The 24,246-nt window shown below is 46.4% G+C and overlaps 1 long non-coding RNA gene and 1 pseudogene across 1 annotated transcript; one reads left to right on the top strand and one right to left on the bottom strand.

The window, feature by feature from the left end:
* Positions 1 to 24,246, top strand: part of LOC109195478 (leucine-rich repeat LGI family member 2-like) — a 401,007-nt pseudogene that overhangs the window by 355,660 nt on the left and 21,101 nt on the right.
* On the bottom strand, positions 1,754 to 2,489 carry LOC112842770 (uncharacterized). Its single transcript, XR_003214790.1, has 2 exons — positions 2,330 to 2,489; positions 1,754 to 1,976 (listed from the first exon to the last, which is right to left on the bottom strand). It is a non-coding gene; the product is annotated as an uncharacterized LOC112842770 (long non-coding RNA).

The following is a 24,246-nucleotide window of genomic DNA, read 5'->3' as shown; positions in this document are numbered from 1 at the left end:
GAAAGAGGCGAGGCTGCCAGACTGGCCACCACCAGTAGGCAACGGTGAAGTGTCTTGCCCAAGGACACAACGACCCGACTGTCCGAGCCGCGGCTCGAACCGGCAACCTTCCCTTACAAGGCGAACGCCCAAGTCTTGAGCCACGATCGCCTTAACTAAAGAGCAGTTGTTGGACTGTGAGAGGGAGCCGGAGCACCTCAGAGAACACAACATGCAACAGCAGCCAGCAGATTCACATGCACGACCTTCTTGCTGTGAGGCAACAGTACCAACCACTGGTGCTGACCTTAGAGGCAGTCGTATGGTGGAAAATGTTACTGTGGATGCTTTAGATTATATTACATACAGAAAAAAGTACTGGTTTATTATTTTAGTGGGCAAGAGTCAAGATTGGATCTAAAGGATGTAAATGGACAAGCACAGTGCATTTCTACTCAGTCTGAACACTCGACACAGCCTCATTCACCCAACTGCACACACATGATTAGGGAAACTCAACGTTCAGTATCTTCTTTTTTTCATCAAAGACTTTCTCTGTATCTCTGCTCTGTTTGTTTTTGACTTGAAACACTAAATAAAAGTTTTACTACACATCTGTCTCTATTGTTTAATCAGCAGCTGTAATACTAAACTGTCCACATTTAGTAGATTTAGAGATATTTATTTCACCACTTTTAGTTAATGATACTTTATAAACTTATAGGGCTTTGGAGTTGACGTCACGCCGCAATGCATTGTGGGATCGCGGTGCCATGTCAGTAGGCCAGAAAGCAAAACAAGCGGTTTTTGTGTGTTTCAGGTACTGCACTCACAACGACTGAATGAAACTGCATTACAGCCATGGGTCATAGCACCAATGGGAGGGTTGAGGCTGCTCACTGCACATGCATGGCTGGAGTTGCAGAGACCTGCACCCATGTCGCTGCTCTTTTGTTTAAAGTCGAGGCTACAGTGCGTATCAGAGGCACCAGAACTGTAACAGACGAGCCAGCATATTGGGTATTGCCCGGAAATATGACCAGGATACAGCCCGAGGTTGCACATAACATTGACTTCTCCTCAGCAGCTGCCCAAAAACGTGGTCTTATGAAAACATAAAGACACCCTCCTTTTGCCTTTGAGAGGCAAAAGGAGGCGATCGCAAAAAAGGCAGATTCCTATTGCAACGCTGGAGAATTTGTCACCATTACTGGATACACTACTGTCAGGTACAAACACAAATCTTTGTTATCGGCGCCAACCACTGTGACCTCATTGTGTGGACACAGAGAGACCTTGCTGTGATACGCATCTTCCCTGATGTGGATTTCTGGGAACCACGTTTAAAGCAAGCACAAGATTTCTTTCTTAAAGTGTGTCTTCCTGAACTTGTTGGGAAATACTTCTCCAAACAACGTGCTGCTCTAAATAGCCTGTAATGTTTCATGTTGTGGTTCAAGATTGATGCCAGCTGTGTGTTGCCATGTAAATAGTTTGCATTTCATTTTTATGTACTTGCTAAGTACATGTGAACACATCAAGAATAAAAAACAAAAAAGATACTATTCTTTTCTGTTTTATTGAAACTACTTCACACAAAGTACAGTTATTTACAATGAACTACACATGCAACACAACAGCTTTATGAATACTCAACAAGAGCAAGTTTCATTTGGCGCTGGTTTGACAACCGCACTGGGGCACATATTAACCAAAACACAGCAAACCTTAACAATCACAGCAGTGTTGTGTTTTTTCTGCTCTGCCCTGTTCATTGCACACACAATCCTTTGTCTGCCCTTTAGCTTCCGTGATGCTGTCTGTCCGATCGCCACTGTCTACATTTGCAGCTGGTACCTCAACCTCCACTTGTCCAACACAACTGCTGTCCACTGCCTCCATGACATGGTGATTTTGTTGTTGGTCTTCTGTCAGATCTTCATCGATTACTTCTGCACGGGGCACACCTTCAGACTCTGCAGCTGCATAATAAAAGCCTGTAAGATAAAATTAGTGCATACACATAAGGTAAATGTACACCAATATTCCAATGACAGGTATGTGATTCATCTGGAAGTTATGTGCGGATTAGTGTACAATGAGAGCAATTTAGTATGTTTTTAGAGGTCCATGTGCAGTGTTGGTGCCCAGTCTGGATTTGTTACATCCATTTCATATGCTGGTTTGCCTGCAATAATGCTAAATCATAAGCTACTCAGTCGACATGATGGCATGACGTGGTTCTGCAGCATCACACATTAGCATGTATTATCTCATCATCTATGACCTCAGCACATTGAAAAAACACTAAAAGCCTTTTAAGAGTGATATGAATTAATTTAGAACTCACCGGAAAGAAAATGCCGCGAGCAAACCAACAAAAGCTGGGTTTGCACAGAACTCGATCCGCTCGTCTCACCGCTGCAATGCAAGCCTGATGTCTTTGTTTAGTAATATCAGATACATGGGATCCCTCACGTTGCCTCCAGGATGGAAAACGATGAAAAGAGAGCCCATTATCCAGCTTCTTGCCTTCACGATCGTGTGATCTAACGTTGCAACTGACAACACAACACGTACGAACCATAGCTGAAGCTGTATCCTGTGTCTGGCCTACTGTCATGACGGAAGGGGGCGTGGCCCACCTCCCGTGACATCACGCTCCAAAGCCCTATTCTGCGCCGAAACCCACTGTAGACGACCAATCGTCTGGTCGACGGAAGTTGCGTCACCAAAACAACAACAACACACAGCGAAGAAGCCGGCAAGTCCGCTATTTTTTTGAAATGGAAACTGGCATTTCTTCTATGTTTACGTGAAGTTACAGACTCTGGATTTAGCGGAAATTACACGACGCTGAATAGCGCATTTAAGCCTTTTTCTTTGTGGTAAATGTTAGCCGCGCGCTAGCCGACATCTAATGTATTACGCCCATTTCTAGTCTTTTCAGTGGCTACAACTGATGATCGCGACATTAGCAATTCATGTTGTAAATCCAGATGCCCATGCACCTCGTCAGCAGGCCTGGTGAGAACTATGGTCTTCACCAAACCTGCACACAGCAGCTGCTCAGCCGAGCCGCTGCCTTCACTCACGCACGGAGGGTATCCACGCGCCTTCAAGTCAACATGATGCTTTCCGTGGCTCGTTACAAACCATCTGAGATATATGAAGTAGTAAGTGTATTTAATATCATACTAGGCAGATTTACCGCACTGCCATTTACTACACATTTACCCGTGTGTGGCTATTGTCAGTACATCTCGCTCGTTGTAAACTTTCTTTAAGTATGTGTAACATTCACAATGATATTGTTGATGGTAACGTGTATGATTCCAGCCTACCTGATAGGCACTTTTGACTTTTTGTAGTTCAGTTCACTGATTGACTACCCTGCAGTGCTGTTTTCCTGTATTCCTGTTTCATCCACTTTAATAAAGTGTCCTGTGTTACAGTAACAGTGAGTTGTGGATTTACTTCATGAATGCCTAAGTTGGGCTTTAATCTGCCTTAGACATGTAGACACAACTATGTAGAAACACATAACAGACCTGAACCAAAGAAGCAATGTGTACAAGCAGGCAAAGACAAGTTTTGGAAGTATTTGTACAACACATGCCTCCACAACAACTTCAGTGTATCCTGGAATTGTTTAGTAAACACTAACAGAGCTATTATCTATATGTTATGTGTGTCAAATTTCCCCAGAATAGTCTTGGTTGACATCAGGTGACTGTGAAAGCCATGGTGTATGATCACGCCTTTTTCATAATCAACTACTCAGTCTATTTGTCACGGGACAAACATAATCTCTCATAGCAAGTTTGTAATGATTTTACAACTCTTTTACCTTTGACAAGTGAACCCTAACATGGCAGCAAAGTGCAACAATGTCTCTCTGTGTAGGGGTCAAGAGTTCAGGGCATGCCTTTAATTTCTTGCCTGTCTGTAAATGACAGTGTCATGGCATGAATAATCCTTCAGATTTTACCAGTAGAAAAGTAAAACAATTACATTGTCTCATCAGGAGAACCTAAAAGACTCCTCTTATGGCTAGTCTTTGCACATAATAATCACAGAAGAAAAGAAAGGAATTGATTTTCAGTTGCTCTTAATTTCAGGGGACTTTCCAACCTGTTGGTTCAAAAGAGCCAAAAGAAAATCCTCATCGATGTTGGAGTAAAAACTAGATGCTTTTATTGGAATATACACCGATAATGCTTACTGTCCTGTCATTGTAAACCAGTCAAAATACACAAATAACACATTGTGATCATGCTGAAGACCACAGACAGCATTCCAGGCGTCAGGTGAGATAAAGGAGCTGGAAACATCACCTGATAAAGAAAAAACAGACAACAGACTGAATGAATGAATGAAAGAAGGCTTCTTCATTGAACATTTTCCACCAATCACAAGCCTCTTCTTTCACTCTAGACTTTTGACCAATCACCGATCAGGATGAATTGCACTTCAGGTGACTGTTGTGATAATTTGTCCAAGTAAAAAATCCCAGAAATGTCATGTGACAACCTCTTTGGCTTCCATAATCGTGACATCACGCCCATTTAGAATCTTACACCACTTGATCCTTTGAGCCTTTGATCCTAAAACCCATAAATAGGAGTGAGAAGCAACAACTTTTATTCGTTGTTCGCAGCATTTATGTTCGCAGCATTGAAACGTTTGACAGAGAAGCCTTTCAAAACAATTGGATCCTTTTCAGAGTGACTTTTACACTTTCCAACATGTCTCTGAAAAAACACACAAGAAAGAAAAAGTAAAGCCCAGCTCTCCTCTTCTGGCTCAAGAAGACAATATTCAAGTTCAGAAGATGTGCTCGGAAGAAATGCATGAGGAAATCTCATGAACAATCGCAACACGAACACCCGGCCCAGCCAGAGTACATCTATTACGTCTGGCAGAGTTTTTTTAAACAGCGAAAGGAGATTATCTTCCTCAGACAAGAAAATGAGAGAAAGACTGCTGAAGTAGATAAATTGTTCAGCCAGCTTCTTGAAAAGGAAGATATTCAAAAGGAGAAAGAAATGGAACTCCTAGACATGCGTGGAAGGAACTTTGAGCTCAAAGCAAAGCTGATAAAGCAATAGAAAAACTCAAAGAAATCCTCCAGCAGAAGAAAAATGAGAAAGACAAGGACAAAAAGGATCGGGAGCTGCAATTAAAGCTTGATGAAGCTCTGCAAAAAAATACAGAAATCCTCCAAGAGAAGAAACAGCAGGACATAGAACTCCAAAACTTGGGGATAAAATACAAAGCATTGCTTCAAGAGAAAAAGCAACAACCGATCAAACAGAAAGAAAGCAAGCTTGAAGACTCGGAGGAAAACTACAGAGAGCTGAAAACAAAGCTTGATAAAGCGCTGCAAAGAAATAACCAGATTCTTCAAGAAAAAGAACAACTGGAAAGAAACCAGAGAGACATGCGGTGCCAACTCCAAAGCATGGAGGAAAAATGCAGAGTCCTGGAAGCAAAACTTGATAAAACTGCAGTGCACAAGCAGAAATATCAAGAGCTGCTTCAAGAGAAAAAACAACAGGACATAAAGCAGAAAGAAGACAAACGTTTACTCCAGGGCTTGAGAGTGAAAACCAAAAGCTGCAAGAACTTTACAAGAAAATGAACTACAAAGCAGCCGAAATGGAAGGAGAGAAGGAGAAACTGCGAAAACAGTGCTCAGCGATGCAGAGTCAGCTCAATGACATGCTGACAAAAAACACCGAACTCGAGGAACTTTCAAACACCTTGAAGTGCAAAAACACTGAGGTGCAGGTGCTAAAGCAGCAACTCCAGAAAACAAATGAAGACCTGCAGTGCAAACTTCAAGAAATGGAGAGGAAAAATCAACAGTTAGAAGACACTCACAACAAATTACAAGAGAGTTATACAGAGATGCAGGAGGCAAAGGTAATGCAGGAGGCAACTTCTAATGAGTTGAAAGAAAGGCTCGAAGACAAACAAGCCGAATTAGAAGAAGTGGAGAAAACATGCAGGAGACTTGAGAAGGAGAATACAGAAACAATCGATCAGCTGAGAAACCTGATCCTAGAGAAAAGGTTCTCGTGGAAAAGCTCCTGGAAAAGAAGAAGAAACGCTTCCGCTTCTTCTGGAGGAAGGACACTCATGCTTTGTCTGGTTTTCCACTGCTGATGTCACCTCGTCTTCCTCCACCTCTGTTCCATCGTAATTTGACCTCCCCTCTCCTGCCCTCTCCCTCTCTCCTGACACCTTCCCTCCCCTAGCTCCTTGAACTCCTAACACCTGTCCCATCTCCCTCCCCCTCTCTCTCTTTCACCCTCACCCCCAACCAGTCCCGACAGTTGACTGCCCCCTCTAGAGCCTGGTTCTGTCATAGGTTTCTTCCTTTAAAGGGAGTTTTTCCTATCCACTGTCGCCTAGTGCTTGCTCAGAGGGGATTGTTGGGGTTTTCTCTCCTCTATCTCTTTCCTCCTTTCTACCCCTTTCCTTGACACCCCCCCCCCCCCCCCCCCCCCCCCCCCGCTTCTATTTCCTCAATAATTTAATAATAAACACAATTGGCTGCATTTTAAATGTGTCTGATCAGTGTCTTCATTCAAGAATGAATTGTCTTTGTCACAGAGTCATGTGTATTTTGTGTTTTCCTCGGCTGGTGATCCTCGCGGTCGTTCAGCCCAGGAGTCCAGATTATTAGTGTTTTAATCACATTTAGTGTTACATTTAGATCACCACAATAGGATATCCACAGTTTAGGATTCAGGCATTTGTTTTAGTTCGATATCGTAATCATTCTGTGATTGAGTCGTTTACAGAACCAGCAGTTGCTAACATGTGTGAACACAGAAATCAAAGGGGTCCTTTTACACATGAATACTTTAAATCACAGTTAAGGTTGTCAGTGTTTCCAAGTTATTATTTTTGCTTGAATGAATCTTTCAGTGTGGCAGCCTGAACAGAATTTTATTTTCTGAAAACATTAACAAACTCAGACTAAAAATAAAATGAAAAACTTTGTCTTTCATCTGCTCCCTTTAGCATAAAAAGAGTCAAAAAGGCAAACTCGTGTGCCTTAGTAAGGGGTGCAGAACGACAGGTGGTTGCTGTACTTCAGCATCTAGCCAGCACTACAAAAGAGGAGTGAGAGGAGCATAAAGAGGGCAATGATTTTAAGTAGCAGGTCATTTCATATGCAATGTTTCCATCAGCTCAACAGACATCAGCAAACACAATCTTTGTGTGCAGTGTGCTGCTAGTGAACGGTCCAGCTGCTGTTTTTCACTCAGAGATGGAGAAAGATAAGAAAGACAGGAGAGCAGAGGAAGGAGAGAGGTTCGATTTAAAGGTAAGGACTGCTGAGTGGGATTTGATAAACTGGAAATTAAAATATTACATGTAAGTCCTCAAGTTTTAAAATCACATATTGGATCTGTACATGTGACATTACATTTTTCTATGTATTGAAAAGTGCTGCAAAACAAACTAAGCTAGACTAACTATAAAGGTTGCATGAAAATAATCTACAGTTCAGTACAGGATAAACTGGCTTGCAGCTCGTAGTTTAAAATAAAGCAGTGTGTGTGACTGGTGCACAGTGGCTGTGGTGCTCATGGTGAGAGTTGGGTCACATCAAGTGCAGCTGAGATGATTTTGAAGTGAAGCTGATGATGCTTAGATTTATTCACTGAATACCCTTCATACTGTTTAGTATAAACACGAGACAAATAGTGTGCTGTCAGTGTAGACGATGGAAATCAGCCAGGACAACTCATAAAACACCTGCTCACATCTTGTTAAATTCAGATGTGTAAATCCACAAAGAGCAGTAAACCTCAGTGCACCAGCAGCCCAGATCAGCTGATCACAGCCTGTATACAAAGAAAATCTACTGGAGCTCTGAATAGGAATTGCAATTCTTTACCTCTTGCTGCGCCACTGCAACCGATTTTAGAGTTCCCCCACCTGCTGAATCCCACTTTAACTCGTTCCTTACTCATTTTCGCTCTCTACAATGTAGAGATTCTTTAACATTTTTCTTCTTTTCTCTGCTCATGTTCTACCAAACTGATTCAAGCTGAGTATATTTATGAGAATTAAAATTTAAGGAAGTAAAGTTTTATTCTCATGTATTAATGTTACTTTAATAATACATTAATATAGAACAAAACCTTGTTCTATATTAATGTATTATTAGCTGTGCACAAAAATATCTTGTAGAAAAATCCTCCAAAGAGCTACTTTTACTTTTTTACGTTGAGTACATTTTAGACTTTCACACTTTTACTTGAGAAAACAAGTTGAATCAGTGCTTCAACTTTTACTGGAGTGGTTTTACCACTAATATCTGAGTCAGTACAGAATGTCTTTTTTGCCATCTCATGCCAAGGGTATTTAAACTGAGGAATCTCTTTCATGTTTGAATCCATCTTTAATGGGACCACAGAGGAAATATTTGCTGGAGCACACCTCGTGTCCCCCAGAATCCTTACTTTGTCAATATGAATGTTAAACAATCAAATCTTATGAAAATGGCCACAACTTGTATATTTAACACAGACTTAATGCTTCTCCCACAGCAGAAAGGCTGTGTATGTCTTTGCTGTTGTAGATTAGATTTAAGTTCACTTCTTTGCAACACTGCAAACTGGCACAAGGCAGACACTGAGAGGGAAGCAGGTTCAATGCTGAATGCTGTGGTAGCCGTTTTGGTTCAGGGTGCCTCTCACTCTGTACGAGTCACCGACCCTGGATTCAGCAAAACAGCCCCAGACCATCACACTTCCTCCTCCATGTTGACAGTTAATGCCACACACTGTGGAACCGTCCTTTCACCTATTTGATGGCATACAAAGATCCTGTGTGATGAACTGGACTGTAATCCCAGCCCTACCTCGAAACCATCCATCATTTCTACTACACTGTTTCGCTGCCCTTATACATGTCCTGCACCACTCTCAATTACTCTCATGTGAAAAAGTTTTTTCCCTTTCCTGATTTCGTATTTGTTTTGTATGTTTGTCAGAAGAAGAAGTTTTGTAAGAAGAACAAGCATACAGCACCTGGAACACAATAATTCTTGTGTGTGTGAGTGTGAGAGAGAGAATGAGAGACAGTGTCAACTGTGAGTGTGTCTTTGCCATGAAATGTACTTGAAAATGAGGCCGGGAAACAGCAATAATGCCCCCCACGAGCAAGAGACAGACAGAGATATATTCAGGATAACCGAGCCATCGGCAGCTCCACAAGAGTACCAAAGGCCTGAAGCCACACATATCTGCGCACTCATCTCTGCAGGAGCAGGAGGGAGGTCCTGAAAGGGGCTCCCATGACCAAGAGTTGGGAAGCCCTGAGGCAATGGACAGCCAACCCCACTAGAGGCCGGCTAACCCGGTGCAAGCCGAGATCAAGGTCCCCGAGGTCCCAGCACCCAAGACCCGCCCCTGAAAGAGCCCCGCCCCGACAGGAAAGAGGTCCAAGTCACCCCAGACACCCAGCACTTGCTGACAGCAAGAGCTTAAAAACAGCACTTAGTTCTCCTGCAAACTGAATGTAAATTGATGATTTTGAAGGGAAATCCTCTTTCGTTCTGTTATTTAACCTCCTAGGACCTGGCGTCCACATATGTGGACATCACATTTTGGGTTATTTAGACCAAAATACTCTGTTCTATCAAAATTTTAAACGAATATCCTCATATGTGACTCTCATTTTTCTTAAAAACAAAAATCTGGTAATTCTTTGTTTTTACATTCATCGGGCCCCAATATGCCCAAATATGAAAGAGAAATTAAAAATGCATGCTGTGGAAGAGTTCGGGTCTTAGGAGGTTCAACCAGTTTACAGAAGGATGACAGGATCACATCATATATGCAGTACTGTGCAAAAGTCTTTAGCCAGACCTCGTTTCTTTACATTTTGAAAATGTATCACACGATACTTTACCACTACACAATGTAGGGAAAGTTAGGATCTTGGCCTTATGTTCTCTAGGAATCGACGAAGGAGCGAATGACACACAGCTAAAAGAACAGTTAAGATTTATTTAAACAAAACCATAAACAGTCATTCAACAGTTCACAACAGTTCCAATAGTCTATCTTTGTCAGTCCGTGTATTCAGTTTCATAGTCCAGAGTTCAGAGTTCTTTTCAGTCTTTTCAGTTCAGGTGTGTGAAGTGTGTGTGTAGTGTTAATGTTAGTGGTACTACCCGGGTAGTGTATTGTTTTGAGATCTCATAAGCTTATCTGTCAAGAAGTAACAAAGTTGTCACTTCTAAGTAGGCTGGAAACTAGGGGTGGGCGATATAAACGATATACGATAGAAACGATATAGATTTGGCCAACGATAGAGATTTTGACTATAGGGCTTTGGAGTTGACGTCACGCCGCAATGCATTGTGGGAGCGCGGCACCATTTTCGGGGTCTACGAATCAAAACAAACACACTGTGTTGGAACGACGATTACAAGATGCTTAAAAGCAGCTCAAAAGAGAATGGACTGTATAGAGACCGATTGCGTTCAAGCGGCGGTACTTGCAGAAAATAGCGTGCATTGGAAATGTGGACCCGTATGAAACACGGCTGTGGAGTAGAAACCCTGAAGACCAACCGCTATTGACGTAGCCTGACATATTTTCGTACCTTATCTGTGGAGTCAGCGAGTACAAGTCGTCATTCAAACAAAGGTAAGTCAGCTCGAGTACTGCGTGTGAAATGCGTTTGATTTCCCTGCAAACATTCAGATTAGTGCAGCATAAATTCATTCATGAGGGAAATTACAGTGAGAACATGTGGAGGCTGTTAGAGGGATAACATAGTGAGTTCAGTGCATTGATGTGACATTGTCCTGAAGGATTTAGTTATTCTTTATGGTTAAAGAAATTGCAATGATTTATTCATATTTATTATAAAGAATTCTAATTATACATCTTGCTTCAATATTTGTATCTTGTGTCACTAAAAATACATTTATTTTAATTTTTACATTGATTAATGACCTGCAGAATCTCCTTATCATATTAAGTGATTCATAATTGTCACTTTATGCTTTCTCCATCTTGAAAGTGATTACATCCTTGCATTACATACTTTAGGTTCATTTTCTGCAGGCAGGTTTCTGAGAGAGAACAGGTAGATTTACCCTATAAAATGCAGCGTTCTATAGATGGACACATAAAGAAATGAAAAATTACATGTATGTGCTGACTTTCTAAACACTGTTACATTTATGATAAAGTAGATAAAACACACTTATGTCGGCCTTGGCTCATTAGTTCTTGTCTTTAAATTAACTTTGTCTGTGTGTGTTTCAGGTACTGCACTCTCAAAGACTGAATGAACCAGCATTGCAGCCATGGTTCACTGTGAGCATCACAGGGAAGGTTGAAGCCGCCCACTGCACCTGTGTGGCCGGAGTCGCGGAGACCTGCACCCATGTCGCTGCTCTTCTGTTTAATGTAGAAGCAACAGATCCGTGGCACAAGGACTGTTACAGATGAACCTGCATACTGGGTTTTGCTGGGTAATGTGACCAAGATACAGTCAGTGGTTGGCCATAAGATAGACTTCTCCTCTTCAGCTGCCCAAAAAAAGGCTCTTGATCAAAACATAAACAGACCATCCGTATTGAAAGGTAAAAGGAGCCGTCCTCAAAAAAGAAAAATCCCACCTGCTACTGTGGAGGAGTTGTCACTGCTATAATGCCATAATGTTTTATCTAGGGTCTAGATTTATGCCTGTAGTGCACTGCCATGTAAATAATTTGCATTTACTGAGTATGTACTGACTGAGTACCACTGTTCAAAAGTTGAATAAAGAAACAAACTAATTTTTGCCTTTTTTTATTATTAAAACCACTTTATAGAACATCACATCAGTTACAGTGTAGCATCCATGTCATTTATAGTTTACAAATGACAAAATGTTTACATAAAATCATGACAGTGTTTACATGATATCACCCACTACCAACATTATTTACTGTATCTTTTGAAAAAAAAATACCACTATTTATACAGCACAAGACTTAAGAATATTTAACAGGAGCAAGTTTCATTTTTCCCTGGTTTTACTACCACACTGTTCACCAAACGCAGCAAACCTTCACCATCTTATCCAGAAGGGTCACCTCTTCATCCTCACATGGAAGAAGTAATCTGATTGGCATGGTGGTATGTTTGAAGCAGGTCCCTTATGTAGCGCTGGAACCCAGTCACGATGTGTTTCATCCATTTCATAGGCTGGTTTGCTGCAATAATGCCAAATAATTAGCAACTCTATAAAGAGAAGGTAGTTCTGCAAAATCACTCAGTAGGATGTTTGTTCTAATTTGCTATGACCTCAGAGCGCATCGAAAATAAAACTAATAGGCTATAAAGAGTGATATGAACATATTTAGAACTTACCGGAATGAAAATGTCTGGAGCACCAACAGATATTTGGAGATGGAAGAGAACTGGATATCAGCTCGTCTCACAGCTGCTATCCAGGCTAGACGCCTTCATTTGGTAACATCCGATACACGAGCTGCCTCATGTTGCTTCCAGGTTGGGAAAGAATGAAAAGATAAACCCTTTTCAAGCTTATTCTCTTGCCGGTCGTGCGATCGAACATTGCAGCCGACCACACAGCAAATACGAACCATGGCTGTTGTGTGTGCCTTCGCTCCCTTTTCACTTGCGCTAGACCCCCAAAATGGCGGATCGGGCCAAAATCCTTTCCACGCCCACCCCCGTGACATCACGCTCCAAAGCCCTATATCGCTCTATCGCGATAGCGCATGTTGATGATGTCATCAAGCTGCGCCTGTTTTGGTCGAAAGTATGGCAGCGGCTACAACCATTATCATCTGTAAATTATGTTCTCCTGACTGAAGTTTGGCCCGTGTATAGCATCCTGCTCTTTGATTGCATTTGTCCCAAACCACCAGAATCCCTCATGTTAATATTTAACGAGTGGAAAAAAAGTTGCCGTTCATCCACCAGCTTCACTGTGCTAATGTTATGCTAACAAGGTGTGTCGCTAGCAATCACGTAGCACAACATTATATATCAGGTAGTCTAACTTCGGTAACCCTGCAAACGCCACTGCTGTTTAGTTTTCTGTCTTCATTTATGTTGGAAGTGATAGCAGAGCTGTACGTTTGAATTAGTTTAAAAAATCTCTCAATCAGAACATGGTATGAAATGTTTAGGTATAAACTAGCGAGCTAACTTCCTGTTAACTTCTATGTTGCATGTTCCATTCTTTAGGGCAGAAATACCGTGGTAACTTGCACATTTCATGGAGGAATAAACCACATACACGTTGTTAGAGTTTTACACCAGAGGCACACGCCTTCCTTTGCGCCCTCATTTATTGAACACACACTTCCGTATTTATACCTTTCAGATTAAGAGCACATACATATATGATAGGGCACTACTACTCCGTTAAATTTAATAAATTCTGTTTTCATGGATGCATGGATGTTAAACTTAATTGTCACAACCGATAAAGCAACAACGCTGATGATTTAATTAAAGATGAAAGAAGTTAGACTGTTTTTAGCTCTCAGTGTTCGTATGACGTTTTGGACCCAGATTACTCCTTACTACGGCAGCCGTAATGCTCTGACAATCCATCAAGCAGTCCATCGGCAGGCTTACCAAAGTTGTACTAAAACATTTTTAACAGATTTCTGCACGCCAAAATCGGTTCAAAGTCAGTGAGCACAACCAGAATTCATACATAAGGCACACTCTCGATTTTTGAGAAAATTAAAGGATTTTAAGTGTGCCTTATTGTGTGGAAAATACGTTATACAGAAGAAAAGAATATATCGTGATATATATCGTTACCGCACGTGCTTCAAATTATATTGCGATATGAATTTTAGGCCATATCGCCCAGCCCTACTGGAAACCTTCCTGCATCGCAGCTGGGGATCCTGAATCCTGGCTCGCAATTTTAGACTCCAACAAAAACACCAACCTGCACAGGGCAGTGAACACATTTCACATGAATATTATAAAACAACTTAATCAACACTAATGATCAAATACCTCTCACTCTTTGTATATAATGACGTAATGCAAAGCTGGACTTTTTCCTGTTTCTTAAAGACATGACTTTCAGATGCTATTCGGCTATTGGTGGAGACAGTGTGGGTGGTTTAGACCTGAAAAATCTTTTGTCCTCCATTCAAACAATTTCATGAATTTCTTTTAAGGACACCCCAGTCTGAGATATGCTGCAATAAATTTTGGGTACTGAAGAGAAAAACTTTGAAAGAGCTTCAGAAAGCCTGGAGGAAAAGCAGTGCTTGTTTAATCGAATGTAATAATACACATTGATTAAAAGTCCCAAAGTAAAGCGATCTCTCTGCTTTCTTATCAAACAGCTTCTGTCATAAAGCTTTGCAGCCAACTTTTACTTCGCCGCCATCTTGTGGCAGCATCTGGCTACTGTTATTTGCACATGTGCATTGTGTTTTTCTGTTCAACTATATTTTAAAACAAACTCCTTGAATTGATTAGTGGATTGAAGTAGTATATGAAATATTAGTGTTAGGTACGTCCCCCATTTCAGTTTATTAAACTTTGATTTTGCTGACATGTCTTGGAGATTTACACTGACAGCAGGTCTGCATTACATCATTATGTTGGAGAGGCTGATGGAGCTTTAAACTCCCTCCACTACACTGTTTATTGGACATTAGCTACATTTAAGCACAGTTTTCTCATTTGTCTGAATATTTGAGCTGAATCAGTTTTCAATGTGTAAGTTGTAGATTTGTTCCCTCTGTGGAGTCCACAGCTTCATGCAGTCCTTTCAGCTGAGTTTCTTGAGGCGCTGAGTGCAGTTTGAGTGCATTACAGCAGACTGATCTTCTGTGTTGTCGTTGAGTTTCCAGTGTGAGTGCACGAAAGGATCTCACAAATGAACATGTGGTCCCTGACACTCCAGCCACCTCTGCTGCCCCAGCCTCACCTCCAGCTGAGGCTCAGAGGAACACAGCAAAGAAGGCTTCCTGGTGGCGCAAGAAGTCTGAGGATGTTGTTTGTGAAGGTTCTCAGTCATCCAGGTCATTGTAGTCAAAGGAGTTTGCAAAGAAAAGCATCTGGACTTCTTTAAGTTGCTTGAAGACGTTTCACCTCTCATCCGAGAAGCTTCTTCAGTTCAGAACTGAGAAGCTTCTTCAGTTCAGCAACTTGAAGCAACTTAAAGAAGTCCAGACGCTTTTCTTTGCAAGCTCCTTTGACGAAGTCTGAGGATGTTCTGGAGAAGGACTCAGCAGGTCCGAAGCCTCCAGTCTCAGCTGTACCTGATAAAGAAGCCGTGGCACGTGAAACATTCCTGCCACCTTCTGCTACAGATCTGAGGTATAAGGTCATTTTACTGTGTTCCTGTTTAAAGCTGATTTATTGCTTTGTGTTTCTTCTCCTGTAATTTCATCACTGTAACGGCACTGTTTGTGTCTTTTTATCACGGTAACATCAGCACTGACAAATGTGAAGTCAAGGATGTTGGTGTCCAGACGGAGGTTTCGTGCCCTCCCAACTCGCTGCTGTTTTTCTGCACAGTACGTTCTACAGAGCCGAGTGTGACACGTGAACAGCTGTTATAGGAACATGTGGAGTCTGAATGTTAGGATTGACACTCACACGTTTCGATTGAACTAACTGGTGATGTGTTCCCCAAAGAAAAAGGTGACCTTCAATGATGAGCCGCTCTGTCCTGAAGTCCCTGAGAGAGGTGAGCCAGTTTCCAGGCCGTCTACCCCAGCAGGTCATGGTGGGAGCCAGGGGGCTACGTTGGACACAGAGTATGGATGCCGCTCAACGTCTCTGACCTCCTGCACAAACATCCTCTCCCAATGAGAGCTGGACTGCCTCAGGTAAGAGTCATGCACACACACTGAATATGGAGCCAGTGTTCAGATGAATATCAGGTTAAAGTCAGTGATTTGAAGAACAACAGAGGAAAATCCTCTGACTTGCTTCCTCTTTGTGCTCGTGTTTAAGATTGCCTAACCTGAAGCATACATGCTACATGGGCCCTGCTCTGCAAACTCTCCTCACACTGAGAGTCTTTACTGAGGAGCTCTGCAGCCAGCTGCAGCTGTGGAGGTTTCACCCAGAGTGCCTGCACATCAGGTACAGCGCAGACACCGTCGCTCTTTGGTTTCTCCACCAATTTGCTGATCAATGTGAAACACAAACTAACTTTGTCTCTGCTTCACTTCTGCTGTTTGCAGTCAGTTTGTGGACATCAAATTGAGCCGCTTCAACAACGACAGCTGGCACAAAAGCTCTGTCCTGACTGCCTTTAGAGACACGGTTGCTGCGTCTCATCCAGAGTTTGATGATGATGATCAGAAAGTGAGCAGCTGTCTTTTTGCACTACGCAGCACACTCATCTCTGCTATAGTTTGTACATTTGCACATGAAACTGTGTTTTGTTCTGTCTGTGTCTGTGTGCAGGACGCCCACGAGTTCCTCGTCTGTGCTCTGGACGTGCTCCAGTGTGAGTTCTCTAAGCTGCAGGCTGAAGCAGCTGCCTTGGACAAACCTTCCATCTGTCCAGTTAGAGCTCACATTGGCTTCACGATTTTGAGCAAAGAGCTGCAAAAAGTAGGAACACAGTAAACTTTGAATGTTTTCATGATGTTGCTGATATTTCTTAATCACCGTGAGTCTGTAATGTTTGAAATGATGTGATTCTGCAGATGTGGTGTGCAGTTCTTTGGGCGGGAGGACTAACTCCACCTCTCCTTGGACCTGGTACATCGAGGCTCAGTGAGCCAGTGCCTGGACTCATACCTGAAAGTAAGAGCTTGTTTAGACTCCATTCTGTGAACGGGCTTGCTCTCACAAATATATGAATTCATCTGTGAAAGAGTTCAACTCTAATGAACCTTTTCCTCCTGCTCCCTGCTGCAGGGTGGCCTGTTGGACTATGAGTGCCAGTGCGGAGCCAAGAAGATGAAAGAGGAGCTGTCTTTCTTGAACCTGCCCAAGTGAGTAACATCAGATCGGTCCCCAAAAGCCTCAAACCACCACAGTTCAGTCGGTGTCGGCCTAACAGTTTCTTTCATGTCATGTCCTCCTTGTGTCTTCCTCTGAGCCTCTCCTCTCCATCTCATCTCTTCCAGTGTGCTGATCCTCCAGCTGAAGCGATTTACATTCACTCCATCCTTCACAGTGGAGAAGAAGAACAGTGCCATCGTTCTGACGCAGCAGCTGGTGATCAGCAAGGACTCAACCTTTAGTGAAGAGGTAAGGGAAAAGGCACACAGTTCATTTCAAGCACAGATGGAGCCCATTTCTAAGCTAACGGGTGGTGCCGCTGCTCTCTCCCAGGAAACCGCTCGCTATTCGTTGGTCAGCGTGATCAGCCATTTGGACTCCTCAGCTTACAGCGGTGAGTGTGTGCTTTCAGACACGTGCTGAATGCAGATCAGCTTGACGGCGCTCATCAGATTAGCGGAAGAGACGACGTCACAGACAGCTGGCTCTCCCAGCAAACAGTCAGCATGTCTGCGCAAATACTCAGTGTAACTTTTAGAAAAACACTCAGTTTATTTGTGTTTTCTTTGCAGCACCAAAAAAGGCTGCAGAGTCTGGACTCAGGGTCGAGTTTCATCCTGCAAAACAAAAATGAAGTTCTACAGAAGTCTAATGATAAATTTCACTTCAAGGGATCTTGGATTAAAAGAATGAAACTCAGTAGATAATGGCAACATAGTTACACCAGTTTCCAAAAATGACAAGTCCTATCAGATATTTAGATATTTATCTAGTGTAGTGTCAAAAGTCGTAAGTAAACAGTTTGGCATATGTAGAAATTGGCTTCAGTGTTTCACTCAGTCCAATATCTACCTAATTTATTTTGACCCTGTATTTTAGTATTTGACACGAACAGCAACTGTGCCATGTGTTCGTTTCCAGCGCCACCAGGATCGGGACCTTCGATGACAAATCAGGTGAGTTGAACACTACTTGAAGTTTGGAAAAATGTGCATCAGTGTTTGAAAAGTAATTGTATTTCATAACAGGAAAAAATAAAATAAAGGTAAAGTTTTGAAAAGTTTGTGTCTTAACTCTTTTAAGACAACAGTAATATTGTCACGGTTTGCGGGTGCAAGCCGTGTGGGAATTATTAGGACCAGAAGCAGCAGCTCAGGTGCAGGTGAATATTTATTGACAGGAGTGCAAATCAACAGAAATGGCAGGTGACATGAACAGGAAAACCTAAACTGGGTAAAACTAACAAAACCAATCAGAAACGAGGATGCAGGGAGGTCCGGGGAAATACACATGAAGAGACGCAGGGAGACCGAGGGGAGACAACACAGACGAAACAGCAACTAACAGAGGCAGACACGAGGTTTAAATACACAGAAGGATAACGAGGGAATGAGACACAAAAGGAGGGCACAGCTGGGAGTAATCCGACCTGACGAGACAGGGGAAAAGTAAACTGAACACACTGAGATAAGACAGAGACTTTTAAAGTAAAACAGGAAACACATACACGTAATGACACAGACTCAAAAACGCAGATTTAACACAGGGATACACGGGTAGAAAAGAATGAACACTAACCGAGGAAGAACAGAACCAAAATTACAATAATAGAAAACACAAAACGCTGGGTCAAAAGGACCCAGGATCATGACAGTACCCCCCCCTCAAGGGCTGGCCCCAGACAGCCCAAAACAAGAAAACCAAGAAACGCCCAAAAACAGAAAACAACCCAACCAGGGCGGGCGGTGGGGGTCCAGGAAGGAGGGCTCGAAGCCAAAACAAAACAGGAGCACCAGAAAACACAACACGAGTCCAAAACCAAAAGACGACAAAAAGGAAACACATCAGAGCACAGGAAAACAGTCCAAAACAGAACACCTCAGGGGGCCGGCCGTGAGGACGGCAACGTGGACACAGTTCAGGGGGACGGCCAGGGGGCCGACAGCACCGGAGCCCAAACAGTTCAGGGGGCCGGCCGTGCGGAAGGCAGCGGCGGCCACGGGGAAGCAGTTCAGGGGTCGGCCGTGCGGAAGGCAACGGCGGCGACGTGGAAACAGTTCAGGGGGTCGGCCAGGGGGCCAACAGCACCGGAGCCCAAACAGTTCAGGAGGCCGGCCGTGCGGAAGGCAGCGGCGGCCACGTGGAAGCAGTTCAGGGGGCCGACCGTGAGGACGGCAATGGCGTCGTCGTTGGCGAACGAGGTGATGGAGCTGGTCCGGAGGCCGACCGTGCGGAAGGCAACGGTGGCGACTCAGGCGAAAAGAGTCTGGGGGCCGCCCACGACGGCGATGGCGCCTGGCCAGTGGCCTGGAAGATGGCCGGTTAGCTGCAGACCCAGACGGGGCTGGCGATGCTAAAGCGGAAGACACGGAGGCCGCAGGCGACGGCGTGGAAGCCGGAGACGGAGGCGCTGCAGCTGGCGTGGATGATGAGGCTGCAGCTGGCGTGGGAGCCGGAGGCGCTGCAGGCGGCGGCGTGGGAGCCGGAGACGGAGACGCTGCAGGCGGCGGCGTGGGAGCCGGAGACGGAGGCGCTGCAGGCGGCGGCGTGGGAGCCGGAGGCGCTGCAGGCTGGACGGGTCCCTTGGATCCTCCAGCGAAGACTGACGACGTGGAGGCACTGGAGGCGCAGGCGGCACTGGAGGCACTGGAGGCGCAGGCGGCACTGGAGGCACTGGAGGCGCAGGCGACACTGGAGGCACTGGAGGCACTGGAGGCACTGGAGGCGCAGGCGGCACTGGAGGCACTGGAGGCACTGGAGGCACTGGAGGCGCAGGCGGCACTGGAGGCACTGGAGGCACTGGAGGCGCAGGCGGCACTGGAGGCGCAGGAGGCGCAGGCGGCACTGGAGGCACTGGAGGCGCAGGCGGCACTGGAGGCGCAGGCGGCACTGGAGGCACTGGAGGCGCAGGCGGCACTGGAGGCACTGGAGGCGCAGGCGGCACTGGAGGCACTGGAGGCACTGGAGGCGCAGGCGGCACTGGAGGCACTGGAGACTGAACTGAAAGTGACACTGGAGGCACTGGAGACTGAACTGAAAGTGACACTGGAGGCACTGGAGACTGAACTGAAAGTGACACTGGAGGCACTGGAGACTGAACTGAAAGTGACACTGGAGGCACTGGAGACTGAACTACTGGTGACACTGGAGGCACTGGAGACTGAACTACTGGTGACACTGGAGGCACTGGAGACTGAACTACTGGTGACACTGGAGGCACTGGAGACTGAACTACTGGTGACACTGGAGGCACTGGAGGCGCAGGCGGCACTGGGGCCTGGACTACAGGCGGCACTGGGGCCTGGACTACAGGCGGCACTGGAGACTGCACTGAGGGTGAAGCTGAGAGCACTGGAGACTGCTGCGGGGCAGCTAACTGAGCTGAGAGCACTGGAGACTGCTGCGGGGCAGCTAACTGAGCTGAGAGCGGCTGCGGGGCAGCTAACTGAGCTACTGGAGGCTGGGCAGCTACTGGAGGCTGGGACGAGGAGGTGGGAAGTTTGTGTAGCTCCGAACTTGGACTGACCTACAGGGGGCACTGGAGACTGACCTACAGGGGGCACTGGAGACTAACCTACAGGGGGCACTGGAGACTGAGCCGGAGGGAGCCCTGGAAACTGAGCTACGGGTGGCACTGGGGACTGAACTGAAAGTGACACTGGAGGCACTGGAGACTGAACTACTGGAGGCACTGGAGAATGAACTGAAAGTGACACTGGAGGCACTGGAGACTGAACTACTGGTGGCACTGGAGACTGAACTGAAAGTGACACTGGAGGCACTGGAGACTGAACTGAAAGTGACACTGGAGGCACTGGAGACTGAACTGAAAGTGACACTGGAGACTGAACTACTGGTGACACTGGAGGCACTGGAGACTGAACTACTGGTGACACTGGTGACACTGGAGGCACTGGAGACTGAACTACTGGTGACACTGGAGGCACTGGAGACTGAACTACTGGTGACACTGGTGACACTGGAGGCACTGGAGACTGAACTACTGGTGACACTGGAGGCACTGGAGACTGAACTGAAAGTGACACTGGAGGCACTGGAGACTGAACTGAAAGTGACACTGGAGACTGAACTGAAAGTGACACTGGAGGCACTGGAGACTGAACTGAAAGTGACACTGGAGACTGAACTACTGGTGACACTGGTGACACTGGAGGCACTGGAGACTGAACTACTGGTGACACTGGTGACACTGGAGGCACTGGAGACTGAACTACTGGTGACACTGGTGACACTGCAGGCACTGGAGACTGAACTACTGGTGACACTGGAGGCACTGGAGGCACTGGAGACTGAACTACTGGTGACACTGGAGGCACTGGAGACTGAACTACTGGCGACACTGGAGGCACTGGAGACGCAGGCGACACTGGAGGCACTGGAGGCGCAGGCGACACTGGAGGCACTGGAGGCGCAGGCGACACTGGAGGCACTGGAGGCGCAGGCGACACTGGAGGCGCAGGCGACACTGGAGGCGCAGGCAACACTGGAGGCACTGGAGGCGCTGGAGGCACTGGAGGCACTGGAGGCACTGGAGGCACTGGAGGCGCAGGCGGCACTGGAGGCACTGGAGGCACTGGAGGCACTGGAGGCGCAGGCGACACTGGAGGCACTGGAGGCGCAGGCGGCACTGGAGGCACTGGAGGCACTGGAGGCACTGGAGGCGCAGGCGGCACTGGAGGCACTGGAGGTCTCCAGTGCCTCCAGTGTCACCAGTGTCACCAGTAGTTCAGTCTCCAGTGCCTCCAGTGTCACCAGTAGTTCAGTCTCCAGTGTCACTTTCAGTTCAGTCTCCAGTGCCTCCAGTGTCACTTTCAGTTCAGTCTCCAGTGCCTCCAGTGTCACTTTCAGTTCAGTCTCCAGTGCCTCCAGTGTCACTTTCAGTTCAGTCTCCAGTGTCACCAGTAGTTCAGTCTCCAGTGCCTCCAGTGTCACTTTCAGTTCATTCTCCAGTGCCTCCAGTAGTTCAGTCTCCAGTGCCTCCAGTGTCACTTTCAGTTCAGTCCCCAGTGCCCCCTGTAGGTCAGTCTCCAGTGCCCCCTGTAGGTCAGTCTCCAGTGCCCCCTGTAGGTCAGTCTCCAGTGCCCCCTGTAGGTCAGTCTCCAGTGCCCCCTGTAGGTCAGTCTCCTGTGCCCCCTGTAGGTCAGGCCCCTGTGCCCCCTGTAGGTCAGGCCCCTGTGCCTCCAGTGTCACCGTTACTTGCAGTTCAGGTTCCAGTATTACCAGATTCACCCGTTCACTCCATGCAGGGAGAAGGCTTTCTGTCTACGCAGTGTACTTTTCAGGGTCTAGCCGCCGTTGGCACAGTTAGCCACTCCAGGGCTTCCCCAGAGGCTGGGTCTCTGTCCCCAGCCGATTCTGGACCCCTGAAGATTAAGCAGCCCCCTGAGAACCACTTCATGTCAGCGTTGCCTGGGCAGAGCCAGTGCTCAGTGCATTGTCAGTCGCCACTGTGTCAGCTAGTGGCCTCCATGACTGCTGGCTTGGTCATGGCTTCTGCTGGAGGGTCCGAGGGACCGCTCCGGCCTTTGTCTCGTGTCTCCGCTGGAGGGTCCGAGGGACCGCTCCGGCCTTCGTCTCGTGTCTCCGCTGGAGGGTCCGGGGGACCGCTCCGGCCTTCGTCGTCAGTCTTCGCTGGAGGATCCAAGGGACCCGTCCAGCCTGCAGCGCCTCCGGCTCCCACGCCGCCGCCTGCAGCGCCTCCGTCTCCGGCTCCCACGCCGCCGCCTGCAGCGTCTCCGTCTCCGGCTCCCACGCCGCCGCCTGCAGCGCCTCCGGCTCCCACGCCAGCTGCAGCCTCATCATCCACGCCAGCTGCAGCGCCTCCGTCTCCGGCTTCCACGCCGTCGCCTGCGGCCTCCGTGTCTTCCGCTTCAGCATCGCCAGCCCCGTCTGGGTCTGCAGCTAACCGGCCATCTTCCAGGCCACTGGCCAGGCGCCATCGCCGTCGTGGGCGGCCCCCAGACTCTTTTCGCCTGAGTCGCCACCGTTGCCTTCCGCACGGTCGGCCTCCGGACCAGCTCCATCACCTCGTTCGCCAACGACGACGCCATTGCCGTCCTCACGGTCGGCCCCCTGAACTGCTTCCACGTGGCCGCCGCTGCCTTCCGCACGGCCGGCCTCCTGAACTGTTTGGGCTCCGGTGCTGTTGGCCCCCTGGCCGACCCCCTGAACTGTTTCCACGTCGCCGCCGTTGCCTTCCGCACGGCCGACCCCCTGAACTGCTTCCCCGTGGCCGCCGCTGCCTTCCGCACGGCCGGCCCCCTGAACTGTTTGGGCTCCGGTGCTGTCGGCCCCCTGGCCGTCCCCCTGAACTGTGTCCACGTTGCCGTCCTCACGGCCGGCCCCCTGAGGTGTTCTGTTTTGGACTGTTTTCCTGTGCTCTGATGTGTTTCCTTTTGTCGTCTTTTGGTTTTGGACTCGTGTTGTGTTTTCTGGTGCTCCTGTTTTGTTTTGGCTTCGAGCCCTCCTTCCTGGACCCCCACCGCCCGCCCTGGTCGGGTTGTTTTCTGTTTTTGGGCGTTTCTTGGTTTTCTTGTTTTGGGCTGTCTGGGGCCAGCCCTTGAGGGGGGGGTACTGTCATGATCCTGGGTCCTTTTGACCCAGCGTTTTGTGTTTTCTATTATTGTAATTTTGGTTCTGTTCTTCCTCGGTTAGTGTTCATTCTTTTCTACCCGTGTATCCCTGTGTTAAATCTGCGTTTTTGAGTCTGTGTCATTACGTGTATGTGTTTCCTGTTTTACTTTAAAAGTCTCTGTCTTATCTCAGTGTGTTCAGTTTACTTTTCCCCTGTCTCGTCAGGTCGGATTACTCCCAGCTGTGCCCTCCTTTTGTGTCTCATTCCCTCGTTATCCTTCTGTGTATTTAAACCTCGTGTCTGCCTCTGTTAGTTGCTGTTTCGTCTGTGTTGTCTCCCCTCGGTCTCCCTGCGTCTCTTCATGTGTATTTCCCCGGACCTCCCTGCATCCTCGTTTCTGGTTGGTTTTGTTAGTTTTACCCAGTTTAGGTTTTCCTGTTCATGTCACCTGCCATTTCTGTTGATTTGCACTCCTGTCAATAAATATTCACCTGCACCTGAGCTGCTGCTTCTGGTCCTAATAATTCCCACACGGCTTGCACCCGCAAACCGTGACAATATTACTGTTGTCTTAAAAGAGTTAAGACACAAACTTTTCAAAACTTTACCTTTATTTTATTTTTTCCTGTTATGAAATACAATTACTTTTCAAACACTGATGCACAT

The sequence above is a fragment of the Oreochromis niloticus genome, linkage group LG18 (genome assembly GCF_001858045.2).
Source record: "Oreochromis niloticus isolate F11D_XX linkage group LG18, O_niloticus_UMD_NMBU, whole genome shotgun sequence".
Classification (NCBI taxonomy): domain Eukaryota; kingdom Metazoa; phylum Chordata; class Actinopteri; order Cichliformes; family Cichlidae; genus Oreochromis; species Oreochromis niloticus.
The sequence above is the reverse complement of the archived record's forward strand: the minus strand, read 5'-3'. Positions and strand labels throughout refer to the sequence as shown.